General features: G+C 40.6%; 1 long non-coding RNA gene across 1 annotated transcript in view; it reads left to right on the top strand.

Moving 5' to 3' along the window:
• Positions 1–364: 364 nt before the first annotated feature.
• LOC112135924 (uncharacterized) overlaps positions 365–15,734 on the top strand; it is a 29,193-nt gene continuing 13,823 nt past the window's right edge. Inside the window, exon 1 of the long non-coding RNA XR_002917155.2 lies at positions 365–601. This is a non-coding gene — a long non-coding RNA (uncharacterized LOC112135924). The remainder of the gene's footprint in view (positions 602–15,734) is intronic.

Here is a 15,734-nt window from a genome sequence, read left to right as displayed (position 1 = left end):
TAGTTAGTGCATATAGCAAATCCCCTATTTCAGCATAAAGAGAGATTTTATTTTATTAATGAAAATAATTATCAACTTTCACATCTCTTGCTGCAAAAGGATATTAATTTGAAGAGACGCCAAATTATCTAGGGACTGGATCTCACTCTTAAGACTTATATTCAGTGGCTGGGGCTCAGCTTTCCATTTTACAGGTTTTTTTTCCTCTCTCTCTAAATTCCCCTTTCCCTACTATATATTCCTCCCCCCCACGAATGCCTATCATTCTGATAAACTGGACCACAAAATACTCGTGTTTCATTTTATACTGTTTTCATTGGCTCTTGGGATGTTTCATGCAATGTATTGGTTCTGTCTCCCCAATTTGAAGCTCTTTGGCACAGGGATCTTGCCTCATGCTTTGCCTGTCCCACCGAGTGCTTCCAGCTGTGCTGCACACAGAGCAGTTCAGGAGTCCCTCTAGGAATGTAGCCCTCCCCCTCTCTCTTCTACAAAACTCAGAGGGACTCTTCAGGAGCCACACGCTCTCATCCAGCAGAAACTTTTTAAGAGGTGGACAACAACCCAGAGTAGACACAAAGCTGGTGCTCTTCCAGTAGAGGTAAGTCTTGGCCAGCTCTCGGTGCCCTGGCTCTGTAAGCCTCCCTCCCCACAACCTCACTGAGCCTCTTGCTGGGCCTGATCCCAGAAGTAGACTTTCCCTTGTCGTGTAGTTAGTACTCCAGCTGCACTCACTTCCCAGCTTAACTTCCTGACTCTTCTCAACCAGAAATCTTTTCTGGTCCACAACTTTATTAGCTCTCTTATTTTTCAAACTTTGTTTCCCTTTCCTACTGTAGGACTCACTATGACAGTTTCAGTTTCTCTTGGCTGCTTCCGGAGGCCCTTCATCTGTTAGCAATGGATTCTTTAATAGTTGCTTTAATTATCAACACTTACAGTTATGTATAGAGATTTCCCAGACTAGGCTATAAAATGTTTCCCTCCATCCATGTCCAGGCAATGGGGACTTCTGTCCTGTATAATTGTGTCTTATGGGCTTAAATTATACCAGCATGTTCTCCATGCACGTTTTTCCCCTGTGATATTTTATTCATGGCCATTTGTTTCAGCTGTTGATATAGAGAAACCAGTTTAACAGCTTCAAAAGGTCGACTGAAAAAGGAACCAGTCACCCTGTGTACTCATTAAAAATAAATGGAAGCATTATGGAGAGTTATTATATATCTTATATCAAGACTTTTTTGGAGGGGAAATGGAATGCAGGGCCAGGTGGGAGATGGATGATTACCTGGAATTATATTCTTAGCTACATCTGTTAGGATATTTGGGATCCCTCCATGTGAAGAGGCTGGAAAAGCAGAACAAGAGTTTATACCAGGCTGGGACCTCTAGAGATAAGGATTATGTGGCAGGCTTTGTAAGCACAGAATCCAGGGGAGTAACTATTGTAAGAGTTCAGACAGCTATTAAGAACAATGTTGAAAAATTAGACCAAGTGAAAAGAGAAAGAGATATGAGCTGTGAAGCCAGAGTTCAGCTAAGCAAGCTAGTTAATGGTTAATACCAGTAGCTTCTCTATCTGTGTGTTGCTTACATCAACCCCAATTCCTCATCCTATTGTAGAGTTGGTTCTTAAATCTGAAAACTCAGGTGTGCCCTGAATCGATAATCAGCTGAGAAAGTGTAGAGAAGAAAGGAATGGGTGGACAGGGCTAAAGATAACAGTAAAGCAAAGCAGAGGTACTGGGTTCTCTAGAAGGTGGCAGATGAAAGAACCTACTGTTACCAAAGAGAGTTTACCCTAGCGACCCTGAGACATTGCATTAGCAGACCAAGGCACATGACTGTTTCTTAATTCTATCTCCAGTTTAGAACTACATGTTAGGTAGAGTTGACAGAAGCAAAAGAAAAAGAACAAAACAAAACAAAAACTCTAAAGTTAAAGAAGAAACTATATGTCTGCTGTAAGTGGTGTTTAGAGAGCAGGGAAAGAGATGAAATATGTTTTCCTGCTTCTCATGTCTCATTAAAATATAGATGCTGTGGGTAGGGTATTCATCATCCCCTTCCTTGGTAAGCCCTCAGATTGTAGTGGGCCACCTTGTAGTAATGTTGTTTGATGACACAGTCAGGAAGGATGGTTAATGCACAGCAGTAGGTGGACAGAGTTCAGTTGGTCTTAAATATTTAGATCTGGTGCCCGTCTAGGGATGGTGCTATGGAAAAATAATAGCTGGTGATTATTAAGAGTGTAATATATTCCAGAGACTGAGCTAAAAGTCTTAAGGGTATTTCCTCATTTGCTTCTCCCATCAACCCGATTAGGCTTCTCCCGTCAACCCAATTATCAACCCTTTATTGTACATATGAGGATACTGAAGCTTAGAGAGGTTCAGTAACTTGCCCAAGGCACACAGCCAATAAGTAGCAGAGATTTTCCAACCCAGGCCCGCCTCCAGATCTCATGGTGGAAATCACTTTGCTGTCCTAGGAAAGGCACTGTTAGCTCACATGGCTGAAAGGAAAGCTAATGCTACTTTTTTTTTTAACCCTGTAGGTTAAAGAGTTAAAAATAGAGGTGAGATGCTTATTTCCTTACACTTTTTCCTGCATTTTTCTTCATTTCATCACGCATTATACCCCACTGGTCTTGTGCTTTCAGTTACATGCTGGTCTTCTGCTTTCAGTTACATGCTGAGTTGTGTGGAAGGGCAAGCCAGGTTTATTTCAGTGAAAGAGTGTTCATTTATCAGATTTACCTACCATTATACAACACCAATGCAGATGACACACTCTACCAGGGTGTGGAGAGGAGTGTGCACAGTCCTCACACTCAGGAAATTTACAGCCTCCTTTGGAAGATAAGACATGCTTGTAGAAAGATAATCCAAGGCAGCATATGATAAGCACTAAACCACCAGGAAGAATAACTGCTCTTCATGTCAGAAGAGGGAGAGAGAGCGCTTCTCAGCGGGTGGTCAAGGCAGGATTCTTGGAGGACAAGGCCGGTTCTGAAAACTGAGAGAGCTGTTTATTTTTGGATAGTAGAATCATGAAATGAATCACAGAGAGGGGAAGTGAAAGGTGTGTTTAGGAACAGCAACAGCACCAGGTTGACTTTAGCTAGGCCCACTAGGGGAGGAGTAGGAGATGGGGCAGGAAAGTCAATCTGAAATTGGATTGTGCAGATCCTTGAAAACAATGCACAGCAGTTTGAATTCATTAAAATAAATAAGGTTCACAACGTAAAACACCAGGCTTACATAGGCACTTAATAAACTGGGGAGGTTTGTGTGTAACAATAGCAGAAAGAGTGAGAGCTTTGGAAATAAGGTCAGCCTGAGTCAAATTCTAGCTCTGCCATTTATTAGCAGTGTGACTTTGGGCTACTTAATTTCGCTGAGTTTCAGTTTATTCATCCATAAAATGTAAATACTTCCCATCTCACACAGCTGTAGAGCAGGGATCAGCAAACCTTTTCTGTAATGAGCCAGATTGTAAAGATTTTAGTCTATGGACCATGCAGTCTCTGCCATTGTATGGTGAAGGCACATTGACAATACGTCAACAAAAATGAGCATGCCTGTGTTCCAACAAGACTTTATTTACAAAAAGTCAGCTAGCTGAATTTGATCTTTGGGCCACAGTTTACCAATCTCTGTTACAGAAGATTAAATTAAACATCTATAAAACACCTAGCACAAAATAGATTTTTCATAAGCATTCCAACCTTTGACAATTTCTTTTTTCCCCCCATGAAGTGGCTTCTATCTCCATTCCCACACTCTGTTGTAGTTGAGACTTATGCATGTATTATCACTTGTTTGTCTGTGGTGTGGCCATAATATTGCCCCATAAAAATGGATCTCAAAACTGACAGAGTTTTTGAGGTTCTTTAGAGGATTATTTGCTAAAGGCATACAGAAAAAGGACTTTTGCTAGTCATAATCTTAAGTGAGAACCATGTCCAGTTTCTGGGCTGAGGGGATATGAGGCAACGTGCTCTGTTCTGTCCCTTCACTTAAGGCTATAAGAAAAAAAGCACTGGAACTCCACACACTGAATTTGGAATGAAAGGGAGCCACCTCATGGAGGTTTACGAAACACAGTTGAATTCTGTTTCACTACTCCAACTAGGATTAACCAAGATGAATTTAACTTGTGAGCAGTTGGAAAAAGTAAACTTACTCTTTCCAAGCCTCTCACGTTACCTCTCTCTCTCTCTCTTTTTTTTTTTGGAGACAGGGTCTCATTCTGTCCTCCAGGATGAAGTGCAATGGCATGATCATGGCTCACTGCAGCCTTGAACTCCTGGGCTCAATTGATCCTCCTGCCTCAGCCTCCTGAGTAGCTGGGACCACAGGTGTGCACCACTATGCCTAGATAAATTTTTTTATTTTTAGTAGAGACGAAGTCTCGCTGTGTTGCCAAGGCTGGTCTCCAACTCCTGACCTCAAGCATCCTCCCATCTTGGCCTCCCAAAGTGTTAGGATTATAGGCATGAGCCACCATGCCTGGTTGTGTTACCTCATTTGGTCAACAACTGCATTGTGAGATAATTTTGCTCCTGAGGAAATTGAAAAAGAAGTAGTAACGAATTGGGCCAAGGCTGCACTTCATAAGTCAAAGTAATTTAGAGAGAGCAGGCTAGGTGTTGGAGGTGGACACAGTGGAGAAGGCTTACCAGGGCCAATAGTGGGATGCTTTGCCAGGCCCCACAATTTTATGTAGGACCTGTTGTCAACACCATATCACTCTGAAATACAGTAAGATATCATCAGCCCTTCTCACTGAAGCATCTCCCACTGCAAAAGAGTTGTAACTGAGCTTGCTAAGCTCTAGGCACAGCAGCCCTCCAGCTGGTAAGCCAAGCTAGCCAACAGGATGACCTTAATGGCTCTTTACCAACAACATCGTCCTTTAGAGTCACAGGACACTCATTTGCAACTGGCTCTTCTTCATCCCCTCTCCCCCTGCCAATAAATCACCTCCTTAGTTGCTGAATGAGGCTTGTTGGCCATGGGACCACATCCCTGGGCTCTGCATTGCAGCAAGTATACACAGTCACCCAGGAGCCGTCTGTCATCACCTAGGAATACTAGAAGCATGAGGATAAGAAGTAAGCCCGACCATGTTGAGGAAGGGGAAACTGGCTTTTGTTCCACAGAGTAAAACCTCAGTAAATTGGCCATCTGATTCCTCTTTGAACTGTATAAATAATAGAATTTGTAAGGTAAATTAAGAGCAAAACCAAGACTGTGATAGGAAGTATTCTATTAGCTTAAGGAACACAGACAGATCTGAAGCAAACCCAAGTACAAATCCCAAGGAGTCTTGTTCCTTAAAGCAGTAGTTCTCAAACTCAGCCTCTAATTATTCCGTAAACCAGAATTTTTTTAACTGAATTTGAATCAAATAATGGCATTTCTCCAGGGAAAAAAAAAGTTAATGGGAAAATTTTCCCAGTTCTATCTATAATTGTTTACCATTTACTTATACTAAATCTAGTGTGAGTACTAATATATTCTTTTAGTGAACATTTAACATAGCAGTATTTTATCATATTTTTATTTTGTTTTATTTTTGGTGAAGAGCAGTTTCACCTCAGACTGTTCTTCACCTGAACATGTTTAAGGACCATTAAGATCAATACTACTCACAGAGTGTTATCTAAGAACAACAGGCTAGCTAGTATTTCATTATTCTTCTGCTTTAATGACAAAACAAATTTCCAACTTGAATGCAATTTTACCAGATCAATCTCTTATTTACTTCACTCTGCAGCCCATTAGAATGAGAATCTTCTCTTTGGTTGACACCCATTCTAAAGAATTGGGCTATCTCCTTGATGGATCTCCAGGATGTTCAGTGTCCAATTACCTCCCTCTGTTGCTGATCTCTGGTAATCCTTATCATAGGGCTGACTTCCCTGTGAGCCTTGTCTTTATGTAAGGACCTAACCTGGAAAGCCAGAAGACAAGAGCTGGCTAGAAATGTTAGATGTGTTGGCTAGATATGTTGACCAGGAAGAATTAGGTTTGCCACATTTAGGTTAGAATCTTCAACTGATTGTGGGTCCAAGTTCTTTCTTTTTTTTTTTTTTTTTTAATTCTCAGTTTCTTAATTTGCTTGTCCAGGCCTTACCAATAGACTTGCATGTGGACATGAGCAACACTGTTCCTAAAGGTCCTGTGTGTGCTCTGGGCATATAAGCCTCCTAACTGCCAGGGAGATTTGGGAAAAATGAAGTAGATGTCCAGCTGTCTCTAGTGGGGCCCATTCTGGGACCCAGAAGCCAGATTAGTAGGGTGACCAATCATCCTGATTTGCCTGGGACTGAGGGGCTTGTGGGACTTTGAGTTCCAAAACTGGTAAAGTCTTGGGTACAAGAGGCTCAGCTGATGTATTTGCTGGTTAGAAAGGACTAGATCCTTGTCTGTAATTGAGGTTCAGAGGTCTACTGAGCAATCTAAAGAACTGGGGGACCCTGAGGGATGCAGGACACTAGGGACTCTCAGCTGGTCCCCCGAGAGCAGATGACCAGGAATAAAGAAATGTATCTAGAGCGGGTCAACTGAGCAGTAGTGTCTGGAGTCAGAGGAGCAGGAGCTCCAGGCATAATGCCCAGTGGTACTTGCTACCCTTCCATACAGTCCCCCTTTGGTCCCAGGGTACCTGTGAGCTCTGGGAGGATAAGGCAGTGGTAGAAATGCTAGAATTGTATCTAAGAGCTCACATGGCAGAGCTGAGGGAGTCCTCTCTGAAAGAAGTGGACATGTGGATGTGCTGGCCAGAGAGAAGAGGGCATGGGAGACTGGGAGAGAGAAAGAGATGTCAAGAGAAGGACAGCAGTGGCAAGGCCAGCACCAGAAATGATGAAAGTAACAGTAGACAACAGAGGAGAGGGTCCACAGAGCCCCTGATTATACATGACGAAGAGATCACCAAAAACTGATGGTTCCCCAAAATTATGTATTTTCTGGGAATTCTCAGATATAGCTGGATAATTGAACACTGAAAAAATAAAAGCCTACTGATCAGCAGTTATGGGCAGCATGAAGCATTGAGATTTGGATTATTATTGCAAATATGATCCTGGGCTATAATTACATAAAACTGCCTAGTAAACATACAGACTATAATTATATTAAACCATTTTATGTAAATTTTCTATTGAAGTAAAAGTACATAGAGAAAAGCATACTAATCACAGGTGCACGGCTCACTGAATTTTCCCAAAGAGAACATACCCGTGTACCCAAAATCTAGATGAAGAAACAGAACATTAATATCCAAGAGGCCCACCTCATGCCCTTCCCAGTCACTGCCCCCTCCCAAGGGAACAAGTATCCTGATTTATAACACCATACATTAGTTGTTGTATTTGTCTGTTTTTGAATTTTATATAAATGGCAACATATATAACTCTTTCATTTGCCTTTTTTCACTCAACATTGTGAGATTCATTTTTATTGTTATGTGAGGTTGTAATTTATTTTTTGTTGTTGTTCTATGGAATCCCGTTATGAAAATACCACTATCTATTTATCCATTCTACTTCTGTTGGACATTCGTGTTATTTCTAGTTTGAGGCTTTTTTGAATAGTGCTGCCATGGACTTTCTACTATGTGAAATTTGGTAAATATATGATGCATTTCTGCTAGGCATATACCTAAGAGTGGAAATGCTATGTCATAGGGCCTATGTATGCTCAGCTTTGGAAGATACTGCCTAACAGTTTTCTGAAGCGGTCATGCAATTTATATTCCCGCAATAATGTTTGAGAGTTTCAGTTGCCCTACATCTTCTTCAACACTTTCATTTTGGCCATTCTAGTGGGTGTGAATTATATATAAAACTTTAAGTTTTGGCCAAGCACAGTGGGTCACACCAGTAATCCTAACACTTTGGGAGGCCAAGGCAGGAGAATTGCCTGAGCCCAGGAGTTCGAGACCAGCCTGGGCAACATGGTGAAACCTCATCTCTGCAAAAAATAAAAAAATTAGTCGGCCGTGGTGGCACACTCCTGTAGTCCCAGCTAATCGGCATGCTGAGGTAGGCGGATGACCTGAGCCTGGGAGCTTGAGGCTGCAGTGAGCTGTGACTGTAGGCTCACAACTATAGCTATGGAAGTATAGCTATACAAGAACATTTCCTTTTCTTCCTGAGCTGGTTCTTTTTTTTTTTTTTTTTTTTTTTGAGACAAGGTCTCACTCTGTCACCCAGATTGGCGTGCAGTGGCCCAATCTCAGCTCACTGCAATCTCTACCTCCCAGGCTCAAGCAGTCCTCCCACTTCAGCCTCCTGAGTAGCTGGGATTACAGTCTGTGCCACATGCCTGCCTAATTTTTTGTATTTTTGGTAGAGACAGGGTTTCACTATGTTGCCCAGGCTGATCTTGAACTCCTGGACTCAAGTGATCTGCCCACCTCAGCCTCCCAAAGTGCTGGGATTACAGGCATGAGCCAACAAGCCTGGCCTTCCTTAGCTGGTTCTTTAATACACTACAGTAAGGCTTGATGCTTATACCCTTTCTAACAGATGCATGTTGTCTCTTTAGATGGCTGGCCACACTACCATAACATATGAACCTTTCATTTAATCTACACATCCCAAAGTAGAGGATATAATTGCTGGAGACCTGCAGGCACTATTAGCAGGGGGACTGCAAGGCTTTTCATATATTTACTCTCACAAAGGAAGACTGTTTTCTCATAGACCATTTCTCTAGGGGCCACTGTGTGACTATAAGTGGAAGAAATCTATCATAACCAAATTGTAGACCATAAAACAAATCTGGGGGTGGCACGGGAGTTTCTTTGATTTCTACCCTAGAGATCAATGTGTAAAATATGCATGATTGGTTTTCTCTGTTTAATGTCATCCTTGGCCTAGGGATTTTGAATTCTGCAGAATCATTTTTGCCTTTAAATGAATCATTGACCTAGCTGTCCCCAACGTGTTACCATACTTGCATTGAAAAGATTGAAAGGGAATGAGGGAGTCTCAAATTCTTTTAGTAACTTTCTCTGTTCTACACACTTACTGGTCTCAGTTGGCTTGAAGGAAAGAATCTCCCCTACTGGCCTGAAAATAACTTTAAAAAAAAAGCTAAAACTAAATTGTGCTGTTGTGCAAAATGGGCTTCATTCTTCAGGGCTGGTAACAAGTACAGTTAAGAAACCACAGAGCCAGGTGCAGTATTGCACACCTGTAATCCCAGCGACTCTGGAGGCTGAGATGGGAGGATCCTTTAAGCCCAGAAGTTCAAGGCTATAGTGTACCATGATGCTGTCTGTGTACTCCAGCCTGGGTGACATAGTGAGACCATGTTTTTTGTTTTTGTTTTTGTTTTCTTTTCTTTTTTTTTTTTCCTTTTCTTTTTTTTTTTTTTTTTTTTTTTAGATGGAGTTTCACTCTTGTTGCCAGGCTGGGGTACAATGGTGTGATCTCGGCTCACTGCAAACTCCGCCTCCCAGGTTCAAGCAATTCTCCTGCCTCAGCCTCCCAAGTAGCTGGGATTACAAATGCCCACCACCACGCCTGGCTAATTTTTTTTATTTTTTATTTTTAGTAGAGATGGGGTTTCACCATGTTGGCCAAGCTGATCTCGAACTCCTGACCTCAAGTGATCCACCCTCCTTGGCCTCCCAAAGTGCTGGAATTACAGGCGTGAGCCACCGTGCCCAACCAGTGAGGCCACGTTTCTAAAAGAAGAAAGAAACGACAAACTAAAATACGTGACTGTGTAGATGAGAAAGGACATGAAATGAAACAGGAAAAAGGTGACCTGAAAACTTTTAAGAATGTTATGTTATCATTGGTATTTTCCTCAAAATCACTTAAGTATCATAAAGCTTCGCAGGAAACTTTTGGTTTGGCTGCAAGGAGAGAATTCAGGACATACTCATCCAGTTATTATCTGAGGGACTTCCTCTTAACAGCTCTTAATTTCAAAGATTATGTATCATAGCCTTGTTCCTCAACCAGACTGTAATCCTCTGGAAGGCAGGGACTGTCGATTCACTCAAACATTTTTGTTAGGCACCTGCTAGATGCTGGGGATGGTAAGTTGATACTTCCTGCCATCATATCTTCCTACGCCAGCCACCTGCCTGCATCCCTGACTAGCGCCTGTTTGCCAACTCCTGGGAACTATACTCTCCTCTTCTAGAGACACCCTGTACTTTTTGTTGAGCCTTCATGATGCCACCTTTGTTTGGATCAGCACCTGTTGTTTGCCTGAACATATGTTCTGCCTAATAGACCTTTCTCCTGGTCCTTGGAGCCAGTCTACCACCCCCACTTCCAACTGCCCCTCTCTATTGGTGTGTCTCCTTCAAGGTTCTAGACCCTCTTAGGCTTTCCATCCAACTCTTTTCTGGGCTACGGTACTTAACTTATAAAGATTTTCATTCCACAAATGTTCATTGAGCTTCCCCTTAGTGCCAGGAGCTGTGCCAGTTGATAAAGACACATGTTAATGGTTATCAGGCTGCTAAGAAAAACATAGGCGTGTGAATAAGAATGTATAAGAAAATGCTACAAATGCCTCAAGAGATGTGTGAATGAGATAGAAGGGCACCAAAATGCAGGTGATCAATTTTTCCATGAGGTTAGGGCTAGGCAGGTAAGATTTCATAAGTAAACATTAGAGAAAGTAGCTTCAACTAGATCTCTGCTTCTACAACAGCTCTTGATATTCTCACTTGACCACACTGCATTGCTGATCAGAGATCTGGCAGCACTGGCTGGAACAGAGGGCAAGACAGGCTATCTAGGGGAATCTAGGTCTCATCTCCAAATTGGGTTATTTATTCTTGTACTGTTGAGTAGTAAGGGTTCATTATGTGCTATGGATACACGTAATGAACTATTATTTCATTATATGTTTTCCTCTAAATTAGCCTTCTTTTTTTTTTTCAGACAGGGTCTCACTCTGTTGCCCAGGCTGGAGTGCAGTGGTGTGATCATGGCTCACTGCAGCCTCAACCTCCCAGTCTCAAGACATCCTCCTGCTTCAGCCTCCCAAGTAGCTGGGATTACACGTGTGCTCCACCACAGGTGGCTAATTTTTGTATTTTTAGTAGAGACACAGTTTCACCATGTTGCCCAGGCTGGTCTTAAACTCCTGGGGTCAAGCAATCTACCCTACTCAGCCTCCTAAAGTAGTGGGATTACAGGCATGAGCCACCATACCATGGCCTTCTAATTTAGTCTTGATGTCTCTCTTAGGATACAGACTATATAAACTCTAGCCCTGGGCTTTAGGGAATTTGGTCATGGCTGCTTACGGTGTACCTTTCATGAGATACTTCTTTATCCTGGCAGGTGCTTTTGTTGCTGTCTGATCTGTGTCCAGGTTATTCCTACCAGGATGGCCACTGTCTAGGAGATCCCTGGCTAGTAAAAAAGTTAGATTTGGGTGTGTCAGTCAGGTGAGCCATGTAAGAGGCAGCACAACAAAATGCATGAAGTAGCAGAAGCAGCATATTACTCACAGGTCCTAGAGGGAGGAGGGCAGCACACCAATAGGAATTGAGAGCCACCTGGTACAAAAAAGCCCAACTAGTATTTAAAATGGATGCCGAGACAACATAAAATGACAAGAATTCACTACCATCCCTTACAAACTATGATTTGTAAATATTTTCTCCCATTACCTAAGCTATCTTTTTACTTTCTTGATGATATTCTTTGAAACACAAAATTTTTTATTTAAAGAAGTCTAATTTATTTTTGTTGTTGTTGTTGCTTATATTTTGAGTGTTGTATGTAAGAAAGGTTTGCCTACACCAAAGTCACAAAGATTTACTCCTATATTTTCTCCTAAGAGTTTTATAGTTTTAGCTCTTAAATTTAGATCTCTGGTCTGTTTTAATAAATTTTTATAAATGGTATGAGGAAGGGTCTAACTTTGTTCTTTTACACGTAGGTACCCAGCAGTTCCAGCATCAATTTTTGAAAAGATTATTCTTTCTCTCATTGAATTGTCTTGACTCTCTTGTTGAAAATCAATTGACCATAATTATAAGGGGTTATATCTGGACTCTCGATTCTGTACTATTGATTTATAAGTCCATCTTTATGCCAGCACCAAACTGTCTTAATTACTATAGTTCTGTAGTACGTTTTAAAGTCAGGAAGTGGGGATCCTATAACTTTCTACTTTTTTTCAAGATTATTTTGGCTATTCTGGGTGCCTCACATTTGTACATGAATTTTGTTTTTAGTTTGTCAATCTTTGCATACAAGCCAGCTGGGATTTTTAGGGATTGTGTTGAATCTGTAAATCAATTTAGGGAGAATTGTCATCTTAACAGTATCTAGTCTTCTGATCCATGAGCATGTATGTCTTTCCATTTATTTGGATCTTCTTTAAGTTCTTTCAACAATGTTTTCTAATTTTTAGAGTACAACATTTACCCTACTTTGGGAGGCTGGGGCTGGAGGATCACTGGAGCCCCACAGTTCAAGGCTGCAGTGAGTTATGCTCATGCCACTGTGTTCCAGCCTGGGTGACAGAGAGAGACTCTGTCTCTTAAACAACAACAATAAAAAAAAAAAAAAACAAAAATGACTTACTTTTCTCTTACTAAATTTATTCCTATTTCTATTTTATAATTCCTATTTTCTTGATGCCGCTGTCAATGGAATTATTTTCTAATTTCTTCAGATTTTTAATAAAGCATGTAGAAGTACAATTCATTTTGTGTATTAATCTTTTTATTTTTCTTTCTTTTTTCTTTTTTTTTTTTAAGAGACATAAGCTCGCTGTGTTGCCCAGGCTGCTCTCAAATTTGTGGCCTCAAGAGATCATCCTGCCTTGGCCTTCCAAAGCTCTGGGATTACAGGCACAAGCTAATATACCTGGCCCATTTTGTGTATTAATCTTAAATCTTACAACTTTTATGAACTCATTATTAGTTCTAATAGTTTAAGTAAATTTCTTAGTATTTTCTATATGCAAGATCATGTCATCTGCAAATAGAAAAAGTTAGTTTTACTTTTTCCTTTCCAATCTGGATGCATTTTATTTTATTTTCTTGCCTACTTGCCCTTCCAGCACACTGCTGAATAGAAGTGGTGAGAGCAGACATTCTTGTCTTATTCCTGAAAGAGGAAGTACTTGCTTTAGCAGGTGTTAAGTTAGTCATAAAGCTATAATAGCTAAAACAATAATTGTAGTTCTGGCATAAGAAAAGATAAGCAAATCAGTGAAATAAAAAGAATAGCTCAGAAGCAGATACTAAAACAGAGAAGTTAAAATTTCATGAGGGAAGCATTACAAATCAGTGGTGGAAGGTTGAACTACTGGATAAATTGTGGCTCTAAAAAACTAGTTGGATGTTTTGGGGAAAAATCAATTAAGGGATTCACACGATACATCAATATACAATTTTGATGGATAAGAATTAAATATAGAGAAACACATCACACCATTAGTAAATATAAAATATAAAAGCAACGCCTGCATGAAAATCAAATCTCCAGATGAGAAAGAACATTTCGAAATGGCTTTCCGAATTTTTAAGTTATCATGTTTTTTGACTCGGCAATTTAACTAAAAGAATGCAAACATCATCTTTATGGATCTCAGACAATTGACTAGCTTTCTCATTGCTACATTTGCGGATGGTAGAAAGTCAATAAATACTTATGAATTAAAAAAAGTTGTACAAAAACTTAAAGGTGTATGTTCAGAAAGGATGTCATAGCGGTGCCATTTGCGTGAGTCAGTAGCCAACAGTCACCCTATGCCTTGAGATTTAAATGAAGTTCACCTGGGAATCCTAACCCTGTGGGATGTACATTGCCCTCCCTGTGATTTCTGTGAGTTATGGCAGTTTTATTTTCTCACAGTTCTTTCTATCTTGCTCAGAGCTCTGGTTCTGTCTCAAGCCCACTTGCATCTCACCTCTTTTAGCCTGTCTTGTCTTTTTGACTTGAACCAATGTACGTGTGAAATTCAATCCCCTTTCCTTACCATTCTATCTTTTCAAGACAAAACAAGACAAAGCAGAACAACAAAAACACCTCCCAAGCCATCTAAATGTGGATTTTTTACAACCACACAAACTGACTCATTCAAAAATTAATATTAGACTTTCTTATACATTAAGGCCGTTTGTCCTCTTGTCCTCTTTCCCATGAAGAATTTCTCACTGGCCACATTTGTCCATGGGCTCTGGTATCCTGCTTGTCACTTGACCTTCTCTCTCCACCTCAGGCATTTCCTGACATTTTATCAGTTCTGTGTTTTCAGGATTTGCTTTCCCATGGACTATTTAGGGACAGTCAAAATACCCAAGGGGAAAAAAAATCAAGCTTTTAAAGAATTAAAATGAGTTTTATTCACAGTTCTTACTGAGGACTATAGACTGAGGCCCATAGCCCAGGAGGAGCCTTTCAGAGAGGTCTGTCGGACTCCTCTAAAGCAGTGTTTCAGCCCATTGGTAGGTAGGCGGTGGAGGTTAAGTATATGCAAAATCACATCTAAGTTTGGGTGCAAGAGTACATTTGATTATAGTCTACTAAAGTACATTTGGTTATAGGTAGTAGAAGCATAATGACTAACCCCAGGAGATGTTATCGTGTGTAAGAAAAGGCAAGGACTAGGGTCACTTAACTTTTAAGTGACTCAGGCAAGAGGCATGGGGGATGTGCTCCATCCTGTTTTGTCAAAGTATCTTTCTGGAGAGCTGCAGGCCTCACAATCAGGGGCTTTGTAAAATTACCCTGGCAAGCAGAAACAGGCAAACACTGCTCCTTCCGTTTGCTACTTTGTCTCTCGGTATGCAGAACAATTCTGCTTTCTAACCCTCTCCATTCCTGGACCTTCTTTGCATTTCTAAAGCTTTGATAACATCTAGACTACTGGAGGGACCATTAATTTGGCCTCAAGCTTTAACACTACAGAAAATGGGTGGAGATTTCCACATTTCAGACTTCCTTTTCTCTTTTACCCACCAAGATTTATAAGTAAAAGGAAGCAATATGGATACTTGTTTTCCCTCTGCTATGAAATATGCCTTTCTTCTTCCCTTACAAGTGGCTACAGACAGTTAGGGTTTTAAATTTTTTTTTCATCAAGCTACATTTGTAAAAGTAAGAAAATTAAAAATGATCCAAATGATCATCCATAGAAGATACCAGGTTAAACAAATCACGATACAATAGATTGAAGAATGTAATCGGTCCAGATGTTCTGAAATGGAAAGATGACCAAAATCTATTGTTAAGATACAACAACAACAAAAAAATGTAAGTTGAAAAGCCAGTTGCCTGAAAGTATGTGTAATATGAAACCATTTGGCAGTGTCTGGATACACAACTAGGCGGTGGCGGTGGTGGTGGTGGTGGTGGTGGTGAGGCTACTACTGGCCTCTAGTGGGCAGAGGCCAGGGTTGCTGCTAATCATTCTACAATCCACAGGGCAGCTTTCCAAAGAATTTGCTGGCCGCAAATACCAACAGGTCTGAGATTAAGAAACCCTGTTCTAGATGAATATACACCAAATTCTTAACAGTGGTTATCTCCAAGAGTTGAATTATAGAGGGATTATACTTTTTCTAAATTTTTAATCTATTCGCATTTCTTGTAACGAGCTTATTATATTCAGAAAAAAATGTGAAAAGCTATAAACAGTTGGAAGAGCTTGCACATAAAAAATAAATATTTCTAATCAAATTACACAGAAGATGAGCAGATAGGGAGAGAGCAGTGCCAC

Source organism: Pongo abelii, chromosome 1 (genome assembly GCF_028885655.2).
Source record: "Pongo abelii isolate AG06213 chromosome 1, NHGRI_mPonAbe1-v2.0_pri, whole genome shotgun sequence".
NCBI classification, from domain to species: domain Eukaryota; kingdom Metazoa; phylum Chordata; class Mammalia; order Primates; family Hominidae; genus Pongo; species Pongo abelii.
Note: the sequence above shows the minus strand (reverse complement) of the source record. Positions and strands in the feature narration are given on the sequence as shown.